Below are 20,095 nucleotides of genomic sequence, written 5' to 3' on the forward strand. Positions count from 1 at the left end.
ATTAATTTTCACAACAGCTTTCCTGTGGAAGTGTAAATAAGGATCCATCTTCCTGATGTCAACAGGTCCCTGGCGCACCTGCCCCTCTGACAACAGAAAAATGGGGTGGAAAGGTGTGTTCGTGTTGGGTTTTTTCCTGGAATAATTTCTTTGTAATTGAATTCCATGTTCAAAACAGGCTTTCAGTGCCTCATGGTACAAGATGGGAGCTCCAGGTTTGCAGTGATAAGCAGGCTGCCTGCAGGGGCCTCAGGGCTTGCAGAGTCTAGTCACTAAAATATGTTCCAGCTCAAGTCATTGTTTAACAATCTGAGTCTCTTACAGCTGTGAAACACTCCCATCAAGTGGGTCTCTGGGACTCCCCTCAGGAATGGCGGGCTCTAGATATCCAGCTGCTAGGAACAAAAATAAATCTCTTTGAAGACTTATTTGCCGTCACATTGTGTGAGGACTTAGAAAGGCTGAAGCATTTTAATCACTAATCTCCATTCATCAAATCTTGTCATTCTTAACAAAACTCTAAAATAGTTTCAGCTGTGAGATGGATCTTGATGACACCAAACTCTGTCTGTAGGTATCAATTTTGTGGTTGAGATGTGCCACACACAAGAAATGCCTGTTGCACTCAGAACAGCTCCTGCCCATGCAGAGACACTGGGGAGCTTTTCAGAACTCATTATTATTTATGCTCTTGGCTGTAATGGAGGGAGAGCAGCAGAACTTTAATAGTTATTGATCATCAGTCTCTACTGAGCGTTATTGGAATCTCTTTCATTGATGGTAAGTCAGCCTTTGCTGCTGAGAGATGGTGTTTGTTATCTTTGCTGTGCTGTGATACCAGCAGCAGCAATTACAAGTGATCACGTCACAGAAATATTCACTGCACAGATCAGGTTGAAAAAACATCTTAATGCCTCTCAAACTCAGCAAACACTGCTAATCTTGACTTCACTGGGATGCGAAGAAATCCCATTTTTCCTCCCTTCTGAGCTGCTTGTTTTAAAGTAGGGACTGTTTCTCTTTTTCTTCCCCCCAGATTTTAAAATTTTATTGCTGACCTAAAAAGGAAGGAAATAAAAAAAAATTCTAGGAAAATCTGTCTGTAGTTAAAACATTCTTGACCCCTTCCTTGCTAGTACTTAAAAACATTAGATAAATTAATAGCAAACGTGCTCACGACTTAAAGGTGAGCTCTTAATAACTTAAAAGCTTTTAAGCTGGCAATTATTTCTAGTATATTTCATTAGACTGATTTTCCTTATCATGTTCCTTCTTTTTTTATAAGCCATGTTTGCTTCTCCCTTCTGGAGCAACCCAGAGAGCATCGATGCCCCACTTGTGACATTGGGCTGGGCTGTGCAGTCAGCAGAAGGAAAGGTTACTGCATGTGGGAAAACACACCCTGTCTCCATATGCACAAATATCCACAAATATCCAAAGTGAGCTCTTCAAAGGAACAGCAGCTCCTTGCTGGCCAAGCACATGGATATTGCAGGAACACCCTCAGTGTTCCCTGCTCTTCTAGGAGACAAATTCCCCCAGACTTCAGGAAAACTTTGCTTCAGCACTTCTCTGTCAGAGGCACAAAAAGTCCTCAAATTATTTAGAGACAAGAACCTTATCCCACTTCAGAGACAAGACAGCTTTTGGAGGTACAGAGGTTAGATTGTCTTCCCAAATCAATACAGCATGGGAATGAGGAATAAAACATCCTAGCGCAAAAGTTATTTTGGAGGGGTTTTAGTTCTTTTGAAGCACAAGCCAAAGCCCTTTGCAGGCTCCTGTGGAAATGTTCACATTAACATCAGTTTTTAATTTTTCTGAGGTTTGAATCTATTTGATGAAGGGGCAAGAATAATGTTGAAATTGCTGGAAAAGGGTAAAAATATTTTGACCTGCTCCTAAACTTTACTATATTTTTTTAAGCTGTGTGGTTTTGACTGTGATTTTATTTGTGCCCAGTGCTGCAAGAAGGGAGACCCCAGGCAGTGCTTAGGCAGAGTGAGGAGGAGACTCCTGCAGTAGCCCTGCTGACCTCACCTTCTTTCTCAGTACAATTTCTCATCAAATATCCCATAGCTTCTGATATTTTTTGTTTAATTATTCCCTCCCAGAGAAGATTTTTCCTCTTACCCTTAGTTCCAAGGGGTTTCTGTCTGATTTATCTTCTATTTTCAGGACTTAATGAAGCAGAAAAACAATGTTAGTCTTTGGTGGCCGGGGAAAAGGAGGCAAGCTCATGGTGGTCTTCAGATGATCTGGCCCTGACTGAAGCAATCTCCTTCCACAAGGAGGGAGCAAAGGGCTGGCAAGTGCAGGTAAAGCTGCCTGCACTCCATGTGCTAAGAAATCACACACACAAACACACTCCAGCTTTGGCAGTGCTCAAGTAATGGCTATTACTGCTCCAGGGAGGAAATAATTAAAGCCATTTCTTGACTCTGACAGTTTGATACTGGTGGTTTTCAATAGCAAATTACCAACATCTGTACAGCAAAATTCAGCTACTGCAGCAATTATTCAGCAGGGCTACCCACAGAGGTGCTAGGAATTTTTCATTTTCTAGATGTCCCCTTGTTAGGTGTGACCTGCAATTGAGACCCAAGCTCCACACGATGGCAAACTTAGAAATGTAAACAAAACCATCTGGAAATCTGAATATTCTGTGAAAACCCCAGTGGCAAATGCATCAAAGCCAGAAAATGAAAGACTGGAAAGACATCTGAATGGCTTTCTTAATTATGTGACAATTTCAAGTTTCCAGAGCAATTCAGAAGTAAAATTTATACAAATCATTAGATTCCACAAAAATTAGGGCTTTTCATTCCCACATACTGTTACAACTGTTTTGCATAGTAAACACAATGAGTGTGACTCTACAAACTGAAAACTCGCATCTACAACCTGCAGTAAGCAGCACAGCACTGCAGATTTTCATTGCTGGTGAAAGAAAGGTGTGGCAGAAGAACTAAATATATGCATCTCTATACATCCCTAAGTCAAATATTTCTTTTTAAATATTAGCTAGAAAAGGTAATGCAAATACAATCAGAGGCTGTGAGATTAAATAAGTTTCTAGGAGAGACCTGATTTGGGATTGATAATAGAAATGCATTATTTCACTGCTTATGTTGTAAATACCTATTTGTCAGGGTTTTGTGCTATAATCCACTTTGATCATGGGTTTACTGGTGTATAAAACTTGAGTTTAGTTTGTAAATTGGCACTCTGTCTTCAGCTCCATTTCACTGTTACTGAAGCTGCAGGACCCCATCAAGGTGTAGTATAATTTGCTGTAAAAGTAGGCAGTAATTTTAAAGTAGAGCTTCAGACTTCAGCAATCTTTGGGGTGGCCTGGTGGGGAATGAAAATAGATTGTGCACCTATCAGGTGATAACTGAGAGGCTTTAAAATAGATTATAGTCTTCATGGCCCATGTCAGCTAGTTAGGCTGTGGCAAAAAAATCACCTATAGACATGGGACAATTAAACCCTTACTTCCCTTTAGAGAAGAGAGAAACTTGCTTGAAGTGCTAGGAAATCAGAGCAAGTTCCTCAGAGTCAGATCAATTTAATTTAGATATTGATATGCAAGTGCCAGTCAACTTAATAATACCTTTAATTGATTGCTACACAGTTATATTTTGGAGTTGATATGGAAGATCTTACTGTAATGATATTTTATCATAACTATTATACAGCAATTTCCAGGCCTCACTGCAAGCTGTGTGTTGTGCAGGTTATGGTCAGATTTAATCAGTATCTATCGGCTTCAAATCCAAACTTCAGGAAATGCAGTTCACGACATTTCTTGTGGCAGTACAAAACTCAAGTTCTGTGCAGAGGAATTAAGTGCAAACTAAATAGGCTGGGAAATATTTCTAGAGTTTTGAAAAGGAAGGGATTCTGCTCTGTGTTCAGTCAGATGCATGTTACAGAGGAGAAAATAGTTCAGCGAGTGTTTTCTTTTCACTCTTAATCTTCATTTGCCATGAATGTGGACAGGCTGAACCAGGGTATTATATTCACATCAGCAATATCTTCAAACACTGTAATGACTTATTGCAGTGAGACTCACATGAATCAACATTGATTGGCCACTTACTTTAAGGCTACTTAATTAAACCTAACAGGATGGCACAGCTTCCAGGCAAACCCACAGTGCTGTGATTTATGAGTGTGCTGGGGAGAAAGTGGGAAGGACACAGTGTAACAGTTCTCTTTACTCTGCAATTGAGATCTTTTTGTGTAACATGAAATTAAAGAGTTTAAAAAGAGGAGCTGAATGAGTGCAATAAATAAACTAAAAGGGTTGTTTTGTCATTATCTAGGCTGTTGGAGAGGACTTCTGGCTTTTTTCCAGGGTACCTGTCTTATTGCATACTAGTATCATCCAGGGCATCCAACATGAAGCTCTCTAATGTTAATGATAAAAGAAAATTACTTCCCTGTGACTGGGGTTGGAGTGAGCAGAAGTGGCATCACTGTTCTGTCAGGTTGGTCTTTTGTATTTCTACCAAATGTATTTAGATCCACAAATACATCAAATCATAGTGTTTATTTACGGTATCTACATCTGGGGGAATCTGAAATGTGGGGTTTTTTTCTAGAAATCTCCATCTCTCGATGCTTGGGGAGCAGTAATTTATTTCTTTATTCTATCAAGGTGATTTAGGCAACAAGTTGTTCTTTATGTGACAGCCTTGTGTATTGTGTGTTTTTGTTTGACCAGAGTTGCAGAGAATACCACTCCCTGTGTCACTAACAAAACCCTGGGGCTTTGCACCTCCAGATATTTCTGTTTCTCAATGGCCAGTGAGGAGGAAAAGTAAGAGAAGTCTCACAGATTGAAATGCCATAAGGAATTGTTTCTCATCTGCTCGTATTTACACAAAAATAAATAGAGAGAATTATGCCTTTAAAAGTTCAAGCCTTTGAATTGTGCTTAGCAGGCATAAGTCAAGAAGTCACTTGCAACACAACTGGGTTTGTTTTTTATCAGCACTTTCAATATCCTGAATCTCTGCTTGCTATTGCAAACAGTTTGGTGAGGGAGCAGCTGAGATGCCAGAGGACAATGTATTGCTCTCTGAGGGAAAAGTCTTGGAAATTGTTAAGATAAAGGCAAGAATAACTTAGAGAAGTGTGATTTAGGCAGTGAATTGTTTTTTTAATATTTCTCCCACAGCAAGAAACAAGCTTTAGGATTTTTTTTTTTTTTTTACATCTGATACTAGAAGAAACCAAACTTTTTTGTTTCCTTATTGTACTAAATGATAGTTTGTGTTTTCTGAGCATTCTAAATAAAGCCAGACAACTCCATTGTTTCTAGAGAACATTACTGCTAATCTCTTAATTGAAGTAATGCACTTGGCTGAAATCATCCACTCTATTTTAGTTCTTTACTTTTGTCCAGATGTATCAATTTCTAAAGACTGGCAGGCATCACATCTCTGTGTTCAAAAGATAGGATTTTTGAGGGTTTTGAACCTTAGAAGTTATAGAACTTGCTGCTTCAAGTATTTAATCTTGAAGTTTTTTCAGAAGTCTGAAAAATTATGCTTTGTTTCTTGAGTTACCTGTAAGAGACCGTAGAGGTCTCCCAAGAAACATGTATTTGTAAGGATTTCTTGTGAATGAAATGGATTTTATTGAATGCAGAGTAGTCCTCACAGAGCTCCTTGAACAATTTGCTTTCTCATTCTTACTCTTCACTCATTTTCTTCATCATGTTTATGGCATGAGTGTTAAGATGCTTTGAAGGACGGTGTCTCTGACTTCTCAGGAAAGTTTTCTGTTGGAAACTTTTTCTTCTTGGAACTTGTCTTTTCCTGGGATTTCAGGAAAGACCATGGTACAGTTGAGCTTATGAGAAAAACCCTTCAAAGAGGAGTGCATGTTGCTCCTTGCCTCTCTGCATTAGTGCTGGAAGAGTGTCTGTGCTGTCCCAAACATGGAGATTTAGCTGGGCAGGAGCCCCTGGACTTTTGTGTGGGTGAGAGAATTGCTGTCTTGTGACGTAGTGTTAACACAGACAGCACTCATAAACTGCAGGACTTGCTGGGATGTGTCCCTCTCCTATTAAAAAATATAGAGATATGAAGTAATATTTCTCTCCACTGCCATCTAGTGAAGTCATTATGCTCTGTAAAGGCTTTGAGATTCAGCTGAGCATTCTGATAGGGAACTGTATCTTGGTAGCACAGAAAATCCAGTTGCCTGCAGAGAGTCTGGTATTCATCCCTGGGATAACAGCAAACAGAATTCTGTAGTGGCTATGATGATAGAGGCAGTGAAAGGATTTGTGCATGTTATCAGCATTGCAGAAGTGATTGGCAGCACCTAGATTCGAGTTGTAAAGAAAGCAAGCACCAAAACCTCTGCAGGCTGGTGGAATGGTGTAAAATCAAGCATTTTTGATAGAAAGAACACAGGTTCCCTGGGGGTCCAGATCTGCTGCTTCCAGTCTGTATCTTCAGGCCTGCAGAGTGATGCCCACCAAAATCCTTAGTGGATTTTTAGCCTAGAACTTGAATGTCACTTTTTAAAAAGAAATTTTTGAGTTTTTCAGCAATGCCCAGGTTGTTTCGGGCCATGCATGGAGGGTGTTCTCTGACAGCAGTGCCAGGATGGGCACCAAAGGGCTCATGCTGTGAGCACACTACACGTCTCCATTTCTGTTCAGCTCAGCAGCATTGATTTTGCTTAAAGATCCTTGGCTATTTTTGTAACACACAAGTAGGTCAGCCCATCACTTCCTGGTAGTGGAAATAGCTAAAATAGGACATACAGATCTGAAATAATTATTCTCTTCATGTATCATTTAGTGAGCAAAATCTCTGTCCTAATACTCATGTGAAGCCATCTTAAAATCAGAAGCTGTTCCCAATGCAAGAGACTGAAATGAAGTTGAGAAAAGACATAATATTAGTATGATTTAGAGGAAGAAAAAAATCAAGAGAAGTGCAAACCAGATCCCTTTGATGGCTGAAATGTGTATTACCACTTCCATAGCTGAGCAGTATTTCTGCACTCGGATTCATTTGCCATCTTTCCACTTCACTTTCACAGGCACAATGGAACATCCCAAATTCCATCTGATCTGTAAACCTGTGCACTTCCCTCTGTAGCTGTAGTAGCAGTGTGGTGGTTTACTTGTCTGTTTTTCACTTTCCTTCTACCAGGCTTACCACAGAATATATTGGGCAACATTTAAAGGCAAATTATGTGAGTATCCCTCAGCTCTAGCTGAATTATACATTACCTTTGAACAGAAATGAAAGGTGAGTTTATGTTTTAACTTGGGGTTGGCTGCTAAAGTTTGGGCTTCCAGGTGGGAACTGTACATGTACAGACTTGCTTTATTTTCTAAAATTCTTTTAAGGAAGTAAAACAGACTGGTCATCTGGCAAATAAATGACAAATGCAGGGTGGAGTAAGTTTATTATAATTATTATTTATTTTGTAGCTAAGCATTTTTAAGCTCTTTCATTGAATTGTGTAATAAATTGTAAATTACAGAAAGAAATTTCTTAACCTTGTTTGCTAAAATGTGTGAGAGATTCAGGAACCTTTGAAAAATCTGAAGCTTGTAATTCTGAATGAGTTTGGTCTATTCAGTAATTGGAGACATGTTTAAAGAAAAGGAAAATCCTTTATTTTACTGAAGAAAGTATAAATAGGATTGTATTGTAGCCACTACCCCCCAGCCAAGCTGAGTGACTGAGAGAGTTGTTGTTTTATCTGTCTCTTGAGGCAATTAATAAATCTTAAATAATAAGTAAATCTTCTAAATAATCTTAAATCACAGTCTGCCCAGGCATATTTACAAAGTGCCACGGCAGCCAGACAATGACCATGCTGCTCATTATAAGTAAGCAAACAGTTTGGTTCATTGGCCATTTCAGCACTGACCTTTTTTTTTTTTTTCCCATTTCCAGCCAATTTACATTTAAGCTTCTTTGTGCAAGGAGTCCTCTTCCTAAGTTAGAAGCAATGGCATTTAAACTCTTGATTGCATAGTGCCATAATGCTTCATTTTTATTGAAAAAAAAACCAATTCTAAGTAGAAAAATTCAACCAATGCATTTTGCTTTACTTAGGTTTTCATTCCAAGTGTTGCAAGGTGATGTCATGGAAAGAATATGGTTCCTAAGCAGCTAAGAAAGTACATTAGGAACTTAGAGATATTAAATGCATCAGGAAGAAGAAAAAAAATGAATTACTATGGTCTTTTCAACCGGAATTTTAATTCCTGGTTTTGACATTACCAGGTAAGGTTGTAGTATTTTAAAGTTCTCTTTTGTTCTTTTCATGATTGTTTGTGTTGGACCTCACGGACTCCAAGCTTTTTTGTATTTCCCCAAAAACCATCAGAGCTTGTGGATATCCCAGTGAGATGTAAATTGCCTTGATGTCCCAGGGTCAAAAGCAGCATTGCAGATGTAATGGCACATTCCCTTTGGAAAAGCAACAAGAAAGAAAAGCTGCAGGAGTGCCCAGCCACTCAGAGCAAGTTGGTGATGGATTGGGAGCAACAGAGGAGGGATAATCCATGGCAGTTTGTTGAGAAACAGGAAGGTTGAAGATGGATGACATCCCTAGTTTTTCACAGTGCTCCTTCCACATATACTATTAAATCCAGACTGGAAAGTAAGGTAAAATACTGTAGGATGTGCTGAATGTGGCTTTGTGCTGACTTCCAGTGCTGTCATCATTTCATTGCAGTATTGTTTTTAATTCCATCCTGTAAAAATGTTGTATTGAAAAGATAAATCACATTAATCAGGTATATAATATGCAGGACTACTGCATTTGGATTTGATAAAGCAATACCAAAGTTTCTCATTGTGGCAGCAAGTTAAAGACTGTCCTATTTTCACAAGAGAAAAAAAAGGTTATAAAGAATGGGACATCAAGGGCAGTCTTTAAATAGTTTTCCAGTAAAAAATACATGGATTTTACTTCTAGTCCAGAGTAACATGTAATATGTGCAGAAATAGCTTGTTTTGTCAAAGAAAGATATTAAAAGAGGTTTGTGTTGTTGAGTTCTTGATTTTATTTTTCTTAGAAGTCATCCTGGCTGTTATATCCTCTCTTCCTGCATTCCAATTAGGTAGTAATTGCATTCTACCTTCTACACAGGGTTTCCATTTCATGTCAAAATGGTGCACATTAAAATAAAAGCACTGGAGGAAGGGAGAAAGGTCTAAGTTACAAACATTGAAGGTGATGCTGTCGCAGAGTCAGGCCCAATGTCCACCTCAGCCCTAACCTCATCCTAAAAACACCAAGAGTTAATACTTGGGAAGAGTACAAGTATTCCCAAGCAAATAGTGGTAAAAGGAAAGACTTCTAGGGAAACTTATTTGTAGTCTACCTGTCTTAGCCTCTCTTGATGGACATTACTTAAAAGTCATAACAATCACTTCATATTTATAGAGAAGAGCAGAACTTGTCAGTCATATATTAATATGCAAATTTATTTACAGTTTTAATTTTCTTTCCATTTTCTGAAAGAGTAGAATGATTAAGTAAAATCTTTTGAAAAAACAAAATAGTATTTTTTACAAGGAGAAGGCATAGAGATATTGCTAATAAGGCTGCATTCCTTTGATGTCAGGCCTCACGCTGCATAAACTTCATGAACCTGTCATTAGTACTTGTCAACTCTTAGGGTCTTTTGGCGTGGGGCCAAACAATTGATATAGTGGAGAACTTCCAGCTAAAATAACAGCCTCTGTGTCTTTATCTTCCCATCCATCAGATTGTTGGTGGAAGATAGGGCTAATTTGTCACTCTACCCACTTGGAAAAGTTTGATAAATGGCTTAATTAGGATTTTTTTTTTTTTTTTTTTTTTTTTTTTTTTTTTTTTTTTTTAAGAAATCACATTTCTTGAGAACTAGAGGTTGGGAAAACAAGGGCTAAGGATTGAAATAGAAAAGGAAAATATTTTTTCTTCAGTATAGATCAGAGGAAACACAACCATTATACAATCAGGAGAAGTGTGGAGAATAAAGTTGTTTGGAAGGATTTTCATAGACAAAAAAACCCAATCCACCTTAACAAATAAATGATCTGTGGTCTGTGCATCTGCCCAAAGACTATGGCAGACTAATCTCTACAGAAATATTCACCTGCAGAGTACCTTTTTAAATATGCTGCCCCCTAAACTGCAGTGCTTTTCTGTTTAGAGCTCTAGAAAAGATAGCCAGGCAGCCTTGTAGCTAAATGAACATTTAAATAGAGAATTAACTAACTCCTGTCTTCCAGCAGGCTATTGACACCCAAGGGAGCTGTGCTTTCCAGGAGGCTCCTGGGGTTAGTGCCTACACCACTCAAAGCCAGGACCTTGCTTCAAATCTCATCCATCACTTTGGGGATAAAAAGAGGGCTGCTCCAAGGCCATGGATCAAGGACTGAGCAAGTCCAGGTCACAGTTTTGAATGTTCCTAGTCAGGATATGCTAAAGGTAAAAGGATATTTGCATCTTCTTCTTTTCTTGAGGTAATTTTGTGACTTATGAGTCAGACAACCTACATCGATTAAAATCATTGGTTTTGATGTTTTTCAAACTTGAAGCCAGAAAAGGAGCGAGAAGCTGAGTAAAATTCTTCTCTTAACTCTTGTTTCCACCGCTGTGTTTGGATAATTATCCTTCCACTTTGCATAATTATGGCATGTATTCCTACATGTGGATGTGTTGGTGACAGCTCCCAATCTTAAAATGTTAGAGATGTCTGGGCTTTGTATTTCTAGGCATCTCTTTATGTAACTATTTCATTTGGTCACTGGGGGAATATATTTCTCCTTTCTCTGGTCTGACATAAATTAATAAAGCAAGAGACAAACTGCATCCTCCTTTTTTTTGACAAACTGTCCAGAAATTGGATGTAATTCAGAAATAATTTAAAAACTCTTTAACCTCTGGGCAGAAATTTATAATAGTAAGGAAAAGAGAAACATTTTTCAATTAAAAAGATTTAGAATCTCTTTCTCTGCAGAACACTAATCTGCAATGACACTGAGGGGTAATAGGCCTGGTGTTAGTGCTTCCCCAAGGAAATGTCTTATCTTTTGCACTAAATTAATTGTGTCTTTCTCACAAGTCCTCAAGCTCTCAGTTTGGGTGTTCTGTGTAAGGAAGCTCATGATTTAAAGTTTCTGAGAAGAAAGGCAAAACAAAAGTGTTTAAACAATAATGACCTCTTATGCCCCACTCTCCACAACCCATTCTGAAGAGGGGTAGCCATTAACATTAAATCATTCCCATTCCTGGGAAAGTCACAGGGGCAAGTTGTGGGAGCAGCCTCTGTGTGGGTCAAGTCCTGGAGGCGTGATGTGCAAGAGCACTGCAGCAAAATCCAGGAAAATGTAGGGATGGGTTGGGAAAACATGGAGGTCTGGCAAGGGCACCACTGCAGAGTTCTGCTATCCAGCCTCCCAGCACAGTTACAATCAGAAATGGTTCTTCTTGACTCCTTGGTGGCCTCTCCAACACCAAATCATCCCAGTGCAAATGGCATGTAAGGAGGGTGCTGTTCCTCCATGCCAAGGTGACAGAAATGGGACCTTGGTGACCCAGTGCCAGCTGGTGTGCTCCTGGCCAGGTGGGATGGAGCAGGAGCTCTTGAAATGGCAGAGGGTGGTGGAGCTGCTCCATCTCACCTGGCAGGCCATTCCGGGAGCATGGCTTCTTGGAATTGTGAGTGCAGACACCTCACAAGCACTGGGACCTGGGGTTTGGTACCTTCCCTGCAGCAGTTTGTGAGTTGCTGACGAGTCCCCAGAAGCCTTGTCTGGGCTGTCTTGGCTTGTTCTCCATTGCTGCCTTCACCCAAGGCCTCCAGCTCAGCAGATGTTGTTTGCAGAGCCACTGTTGCAGAAAGTGTCCTTGCGCTGTTCTGCATCACCCTGCTGCTGGCATCAGTTGCCAAGTGCCCTCTGTTGATGTTGGGAGATTAGAGCTCTAAGGTTGTGCTTGTCACCATGGGACATCTTTAATATAACAGGGAAAAAAAGGAGGTACAAAGGCATCTCGTGCTTCCACGAACTGTGTAGTGATGATGGCTGGACCAGCTGCTCTGGTGAAGCTGTTCATGGACAGGATCTGCTCCCAAGACAGGAATTACCCACATCCCTTATGAAGTGAAAATAAATTGTATTTACAACTTTAGATCTTCACTAGGAAATCTGATTTATCTAATTGTAGAATCTAAAAGTTCAGCAAAGTGGCTGCACATTGGGACATGAAAAGTGCATTTACAGGATTATTTTTTGCATTGAAGAGAAATCAAGCATTTTCTTCTGTATAAAGAAATGTCTTGGACATTAGGAAGAAAAGGAATATGTTAATTCCTGTGTTACTGATCTGCTATTTTAAAGTAAGTGAATATATCCAATATGTTTTACTTTATTTTAAAAGAATTGTCAGAAATAAAACTCTCTAAGTCTAGAGTAATTCTTTTTGATTTAGAGACAGTTGTGGTTATTAATATATTAAATGAATTCAATGTGTTTTGAATTGCTTTGCCACTTGGTTTACTTGGAAACTAAAACCATTTGTAACAAAACAGACTGGTTCTAAGTCAGACTAGTGTATAAAAGCATGTAAAACTAATAGTGCACTTCAGACCATCAAAAAACAATCATCTGGACTAGATAAGGGACAATTATTAGAAACCAAAACTAAAACTCTTCAGGTACTTGGAAAAGAAAAATAATTATTTACACTTTCATCTTACAATTTGCAATTTAGAAAAACCCCAACTCAATTAAAAGGAAACTCAGGGGTCAGGATGAGATTTCTGCACACACTGAGCAGCCAGGAGAACTGGCAAGAGTGGACTGATACTAACTTGAAGTTTTGCTGGAAGTCTGCTGTAAATCCAGACACAGATACAGTTTTCAGCCTGTCTAAATGTGTGTGGTAGGTGATCTCACAAGGTGTTGCTTTATTTATGGATTAGATGGTTCCCAAGAATTGAGGGAGATGAACTTGACTTCTTCAAGCTGTCAGGTGTCCTTTTTTTCCCAGTGGTTTACTACACATAGAACAGGCTCAGATACTTTTTTAGAAGCGTACTTTTAATACCTTTTGCAAAATGATTGTAAATCTGCCATCGAATTTCTTGTTTATACATGTGACTTTAGAAGAACCTGTTACACTTAATAAATAGAATAGAGATTAATAAATCGCTCCTAACATGTGCAAATCACTGTGCAGAAATAATCTCTGGCAGTTTCTCCTAAGACATGAAATGAAGCATACTTTCAATACTCCACCTTACAGTAGACTGAGTTTTTTTTCAAACCAAAGTCTTGAGAGTTTTATTTAGAGCCTGAGCTGAAATCTGTACTCTTAAACTCTTCATAAAATGCTCAGAAAAACTGAGTTTTCAATACAGGTTTTCAAAATGATGCCTTCATTTTTATCCAGTGGAAAAGGTTAGACAAAACAGAAGTAAAGGGTCATATTTATTGAAGTGTAAAAACCTGTACAAATGGATCCCAGGTGGAGTCCAGTCATGAGCAAGGGTTTCAGGATTTGGTCATAGGGATGACCTGTGGGTTGCTTAGCCATGGACCAGGTTCACTTCTGGGAAGAGCAGGTGGAATCTACCCTGAAATGGAAAAATTGCCAACCTTCCATGTCATATCCTGGCACAATGATCTTTGAACATCAGTTTTAGTTACAGGCAGCTCTAGCATTGGGATGTGTCAGATAAATAGGAATTTTGTCTAAGTATGTGTGCATTGTTAATGGTTTGATCATTCAGCTGTTGTCAGAGGGGAGAAAAACAACACTTTATTGTCCCTCCAGTGAGTGTGACAGTAACTGGTCTTGTAGTTCCTCTGGCCTAATCTACTGACCAATGCATAAAATTTCTGCCTGAAATGTCTAGCCCACGACATATTATAATAAATTAACTACACTTTCTTTTCAGTACAGATTCCTGTTGTCCCTGGACTCACTAAGAATGTGAGAGGGAAACACAGTGATGAGGGGCTATAAACCCAAGGGCCAGGACGTAAAGCAGAGGATATGTATGTACTCAAAATGGTTTATGTATGTTTGCTTTGATCTTTAAATGTAAACCTAATGCTTATCACAAGTTAGTGATTGCTTGCCAGAATCAGATATGCCTTGCACTGTAGCATCAAACTTGAGGCAATGAAAGCAGCATGAAAAACATCTTGGCAGAATGAAAAATAGCTTCCAAGCTGTTAGCACCTTGGACTTTCTTGGCTTTTCTTTGCTTGTACAACCAGAGGTGAACAATATCATCCTTTTAAATTGCTTTGATAAATCTCATTCCCTTTAGGATTAAACATTCCTGAACATTTTTATGCCTCAGTGAGCTCTTTCAGAGAAACAAAAAAATTAATTCTTTAGCTCAACATTATACTCATTATATAGGACCTAATTCCCCTTGCCTGTAGTTATTGTAGCCATGCCCATTTGTGCAGAGTGACCACACTGTTACTCTCCTGTCTGCTTTGTGCACTTAGATTTTATGTACAGAGCTTTTATGTGGCTCTGACCAGTGGGAAATGACTCAGCAGTGTCCTGCAGGGGTGAGTTGCATGGGTAGATGTCAAACATGGATTTTGGATGCAAAGCCGGGACACTCCTGTGCATCCTGTGTGTGCAAAATCAGGCTTAACCACTAAGTACTTGTGATACTTTGGGTATCACAGCTGAATCCAGGCTAAGCTGAACACATAGAGACAAGAGTTAGCACTTCATAAATACTCAAATATTTGCAAAGTCATTATTGGCACAATGTGACTCAGCTCTCCTGAAGTAATGGGGCCACCTGATTTATACCTTTGGAGGGGATCTGGCAAAGGTGAACAGGGACACAGCAGATGGGGTTTTGAATGGCTACCTTGTGGCTCCTTGGAAGGCTATCTTTATTAGCCACAGTCCTTTTGGTCATCTGGCCCTCAGTCCTTGCAAAACAATTTCCTAAGGTGCCTGAGGTAAAAAAGTAAGAATTTTGTGAACAGCTCAGGTTTTATATGATGAGAGTTTGCTGTGAGATGGCTGATCACAGCAAGCAATAGCTGAAGATATTTTCCATTATTCCTGTTTGCTTTTCTGAGAGCCAGCTAAATCAAACCTGTATATTTACACAAGGAGCATCTCAATAAACAGTTCACATGCAGTATTCAGTATCTGTGTAGCAGCTTAGAGCAGGGAAACAAGTGACAGTGTGTGAAGGTGATACAGACTTGGTAGAAGGTGAATCTTTGTCCAGCAAACCTTTGTTAAAGACATCAGTGCTCAGGAGGAAGGAAGGAATGATCCATCCCAGCTCTGACAAAGCCTGAAGCACCTATACATTCGTTTAATATTTCATCTTTTCTGTGTAATCTTATTACATATCTTGATAATGTTGCAGTTTGAAAGAGTGAGATGGCACACCAGGAAATATAACAAAAAAAAAAAAAATCAAGGGAACAAGAAGAAAAGCACATTTTCTACTTCACATGATGACTGGTTTAGAATGAATAAAACTTTTTAAAAGGCTATTTCCTTTTTTTTCTCCTATGTCACATAAACAGATTAGGAATTCTTCACTTGAGGAACACAAGGCTTTCTATGTGATACACTACTGAAGTGCTGAGGTGCAACAAAACCAGTCCACAGATGTGAGATACATCTGATTTGCCTTTTACACTGGACCTGCTGCTTGGCTGCTGAACAGCTCTCCTGTAATCGGACATGTGAAATTACACCCTCATTTCCTTTAGTGACAGGGACACTGCTAAAGGAGGCCTCTGCCACACTCTGATTCATTTAGATGATCATCCAAATGCACAGATGCTTGTTCTAATCTCCTCTAGTAAAGGAAGTGGGACTCCATGATTGTGCTACTGTGTCATTTCCAGTACTCTGGACAGGGCAGGATCCATGCAAAAATGCTCTTCCTTGCACTGCAGAAGTAGCTCTGCCACGGAGTGCAAAAGAGGCAGAAAATGTATGATAGCAGTCTGCAATTTTTTTTTTTTTTTTTTTTTTTTTGTTTCCAAGTGGCATAATTTGGGTATTAAAATAAGAAGTTTACATTATCTATTCTGTTCAAATTAATATATACATTTCTAACTTGTATGTTATATATTTTGCATAGTATGGATCTAATTAAATTTGCAAGTAGATAAATAATTCCAAGTGAAGTTAGAAAGAGGTGACCCATAATACTCTAGTGCTTTCATATACTCGCTCCTTATTAGATTTCATGTAGTAATTTTAGAATTTAACAGTGCCAGCATCTTTATGTTCATACTTAAGAGTTACTCCCTCAAACTTAAGATTTATTTATTTTGACTAAAAAAATAAAAAAAAAATCACTTTTTTTTCCCATCTATTATCAACTCAATGTATTATATAGTAAAACTGACCTCCTAAACCTTCCCAGGTAAAAATCAACTAACCAAAACAAACTGAGAGCAACTAAAGGTGATTTCAATAGCAGAGTTTTCTGGCAATTTAATTATGTTGCTTTCAGAATTATATCATTAGTATTATTATCCTTAAAAAATTGAACAAAATACTAACCGAGTTGAAAAAGTTCAGCAAAAGCAAAACTTAAGAACAAACAGGCTGTTGAAAGCTCCATATCTAAAATGGTTCAAGTGTCCTTTAAGAAACTTTGTTCTGGTGTTCACATACATTAGCCCCCCTATTATAACTGTATTTTGAGGAGAAAAAAAAAAAACCTAAATCACCATGTGGGAGCTGTATTTCCTCAGGTAACATTGGTTAGGCCCATAAAATTCCTCCTGCAAAAGCCAATGTAATCTTGTGAAATCTGCAGGCATGAAGCATTTATGAAAATGTGGTGCCTGCACAGGCCTTTGTGTGGTAAATGCCAGAAGTACCACCTTGTACAGGACATATTTTTAATATTGATGAAAATGGAAAAACCAAGCTCAGCCAAATTTGTGCCCCAGGCTTGGAATGTGAACACTGACCACCTCTCTTGGCTACATCCAGCAGTGAAGGATGGGGAGGTCAAGAAGTGCACAGGTTGTCAGTGGCTCCTGTGTGCCCCTGGCTGCCCTCATGTCTGGCAGTCATCTTCCTGCCTCTTCTGTGTGATAAGAAAGGATAAAATTGCAGTTTAACAGAGATAACTGAGTTTCAGCTTAGACCAGCACTTCCCTCCCCAGTGGTGGAGGAGGCACCACCAAGGAGCAAGTGATTCCACCCACAGCCCCAGCCCTGTCTATTCCTTTCCCTCCCCACTGAAGGCAGAGGGAGGTGGGATGGGAGGTTAAACCAGGTGCTTCTTTTTTATATGCTTAAATTAGGAAAAATGAATCTACCTTAGCTGACTTCCCCAGCAACATGCACAATGCTTAGCTGGGGCATGATTAACTATTCCATCTGCTGGTCCTAATTACAGATACCATGTAACCATGGCTTTTGGCCTGCTGTATGACTAGGGAAGGAAAAGACAAAGAAAATTAGGCTCAGCAGACACAAACAATATGGGAGTGGTTTTTTGTGCTTGGTTGTTTTTTTTTAACCTGTGTTAAAAGCGATGTGTTCTACTTGTCCTGGAATGTTATTCTCAACCAAAGTCTAAGTTTTTAAAAATCATAAGTTGTTTAGTTCTTTCTATCTTCTAATTGCTTAATTTAGTTCAGTTGCAGCTCTAAGAGTTCTTTATGAATTATAAAAGGAAAAAGAAATCTTTCAGCCCTGAATTGAAACACCCTCCCTCAGTGCTGCTTCTCTTGTGGGCACTGGTACCATTTGTGCAAGAAAAGTGATGAATGAAAATGTGATCCTTCAGGACTAGTGACATCTCACACTGACACAGTGCCTTGACAGAACAATAGGATAGGCTGGCACATCTCCTGTAACATAGTAAATTAAAATAACCAGAATAAATACCTAAAAATGCCACCATATATCAATAAGGTATCACCAATGAATGACTGCAATTCCCACCTCATTGAAAAGGAGAGGTTTTGTAGTTGAGACACAATTAAATCTTAACTATCTTATACACAGAATGAACTTTTACTGTTGAAATGATTGCCTGGGCTCCATGCACACTGCCACCAAGGAACAGGCATTCCTTAGTTCTCTGCTGCTGTTTCAGCTCTATCTGGCCTAACAGACAGGATGGAGTCTGGCCTGCAAAGTTACCATTATAACATCAACACAAATATAATTACATTTTCTCCAGCAATGGAATTAGTGCCACCAGGAAACAAAATCATTTCAGGTTTCTCCTGCTGTGTTTGTATGAGCTTGGGGTCTAACTGCCAACCAGGGAAATTTGGCCTTTGTGCTCACATAATGCAATGCTGTGCTTTCCATTTTGAGATGAAATTACTACTAGTGGGATTTGTGGCGTAGGAAAAGATTTGTGCTGTAGGAAAAGAACGTGTTGCTAAATCTTTTGGTAGTTGTAGCTGCTTTGTGTCACCACATAAAGTTATTTAAATGGCCATGCATACACAGATGCACAGCTAGAGCTTGTGTGTGTGTGTGTTGGTTTGGGATGTCTTTTTAGGAAAATTAGTGTGATGTGAATCATTGTAAGTGCAACTTTTATGGAGTAGAATATGAGCCTCCAAGTACCTATTCCCTGTCTCTCTGAGTGCACTCATTTTTTAAGGTTCTGGAGGTGGATTAGGGATCTCAGCAGTAAGCTTTGGGATGCTGCTCCTTGCATCTCCTTATTGCAGACCCAGGCAGACCATGCTAAGGATTTCCTGGCAGGCCATGTGCCCACATTTTTCCTGGTGAAAGCAAGGATTGGATATAGGAAGGGGGAAGGACTTGGTTAACCATAGACTTTTAATTCTCTGTTTTAATGTACCAGTCAGTTGGGAAATAAATGAATGACTAGAGATTTCTGGAGCATTTCTTGTGCATCAGGAGGTTGGCTTTTCCCTCAGCATCACAGAACACACAGAATTAGCTTAGAGTGATGGTGAAGAGCTAATTCTCCCTATAATTGTGCCTCCTGTGCCAATATTGCAGTGTTCCCAAAAATGGTCTCAAATGAGATTAAAATCAACAAACTGAAGCCAATTTCTCTTACACATAGCCTTAAGCCTTTTTTTTCAAAGTATTCCAGCTGCTGCTTCAGCGGTGTCCAACTGCAGTGATTTAGAGCAAAGCCTCCGTGAAAGCAAAGGGAAATTTGTCCTCGGCCTTGCCTGGCCAGCTGGATTCCAAGTGCAAATTAAGTCCTTGTGCTGCCCTTATTCAGGGGTAACAGTACAAATAGGTAAGGGTAGGTTGGCATTTTAGGTCAGATCAGAAGGGCACTTCTAAAGCAAATTTCCTGATTTCTCCCATTTACCATGTTTTTCCTTGCACCTCAGGTCAGAGCATAGGAACCGGGCTTTTGGATGAAACCAACATCAGAAAAGTACTCCAGGAGCACACTTCCTAGGCTGCAGCCAGTTCAGACAAGGGGTTAGACTGGAAAATTCAGCCACGTGTATAGTGTGGATGTGGGGTCCCCACTACCAGCTGTGGATCTGCTCCTGTTTAGCTTTCCGGTGTAGGCAGAGCCATCTGACACCCAGGTAAAACACTAGTGCATTACAGACTCTCATTTTGAGTAAATTGGAAATTTAAATAAGTAGTAGAAACCTTATAATAATACAGTACTCATCCCAAGTGATTTAAACTCAAGGCTTTCAACTCTCTAGCACAGTTTCTTTCTTCCCCTCCTCAGCTGAAGAAGCAATTCTGCTTTTAAGACTCTGCATTACCATATGCATGTTAAAAAAAACCCAACTCTTTTTCACTATGATTTACATGCCAAATTTGCTTATTTACTCCTAGGTAGATTAATCTTGTCTTTAATTACTTTTATAGGAATTACAGGCTTTTAATCTGGTTTAGTGATCTATTGCTTACAGCTGCAGTGAACAAAATACACACAGGCTGGGGGAAACACATCCCTTGTGTAGGTGGCCACTGTAGGCCTCTTCTAAATTACACCAAACCTCATGAGTTAAGGCCTAAGTAGTTTTCAGGATTTGAACAATGAGGACATTTCAGTCAAGGACATAATTGGCAACTCTTTCAAGAAAGTGTAAAGAGTGTAAAG

At 39.3% G+C, this 20,095-nt stretch overlaps 1 long non-coding RNA gene across 6 annotated transcripts in view; it reads left to right on the top strand.

Moving 5' to 3' along the window:
* The first annotated feature begins 692 nt into the window (after nucleotides 1-692).
* LOC128806815 (uncharacterized) overlaps nucleotides 693-20,095 on the top strand; it is a 38,550-nt gene continuing 19,147 nt past the window's right edge. For 3 of the 6 annotated variants that reach the window (XR_008436952.1, XR_008436958.1, XR_008436957.1), the window contains exons 1-7: nucleotides 693-780; nucleotides 4,332-4,496; nucleotides 7,072-7,227; nucleotides 8,103-8,273; nucleotides 10,275-10,473; nucleotides 12,214-12,385; nucleotides 13,949-14,048. This is a non-coding gene — a long non-coding RNA (uncharacterized LOC128806815). Of the gene's footprint in view, nucleotides 781-4,331; nucleotides 4,497-7,071; nucleotides 7,228-8,102; nucleotides 8,274-8,396; nucleotides 8,658-10,274; nucleotides 10,474-12,213; nucleotides 12,386-13,948; nucleotides 14,049-20,095 lie in introns of those variants that run through there. The other 3 variants (XR_008436954.1, XR_008436953.1, XR_008436956.1) reach the window with 3 other exon arrangements.

This window comes from Vidua macroura, chromosome 4 (assembly GCF_024509145.1).
Source record: "Vidua macroura isolate BioBank_ID:100142 chromosome 4, ASM2450914v1, whole genome shotgun sequence".
NCBI lineage: Eukaryota > Metazoa > Chordata > Aves > Passeriformes > Viduidae > Vidua > Vidua macroura.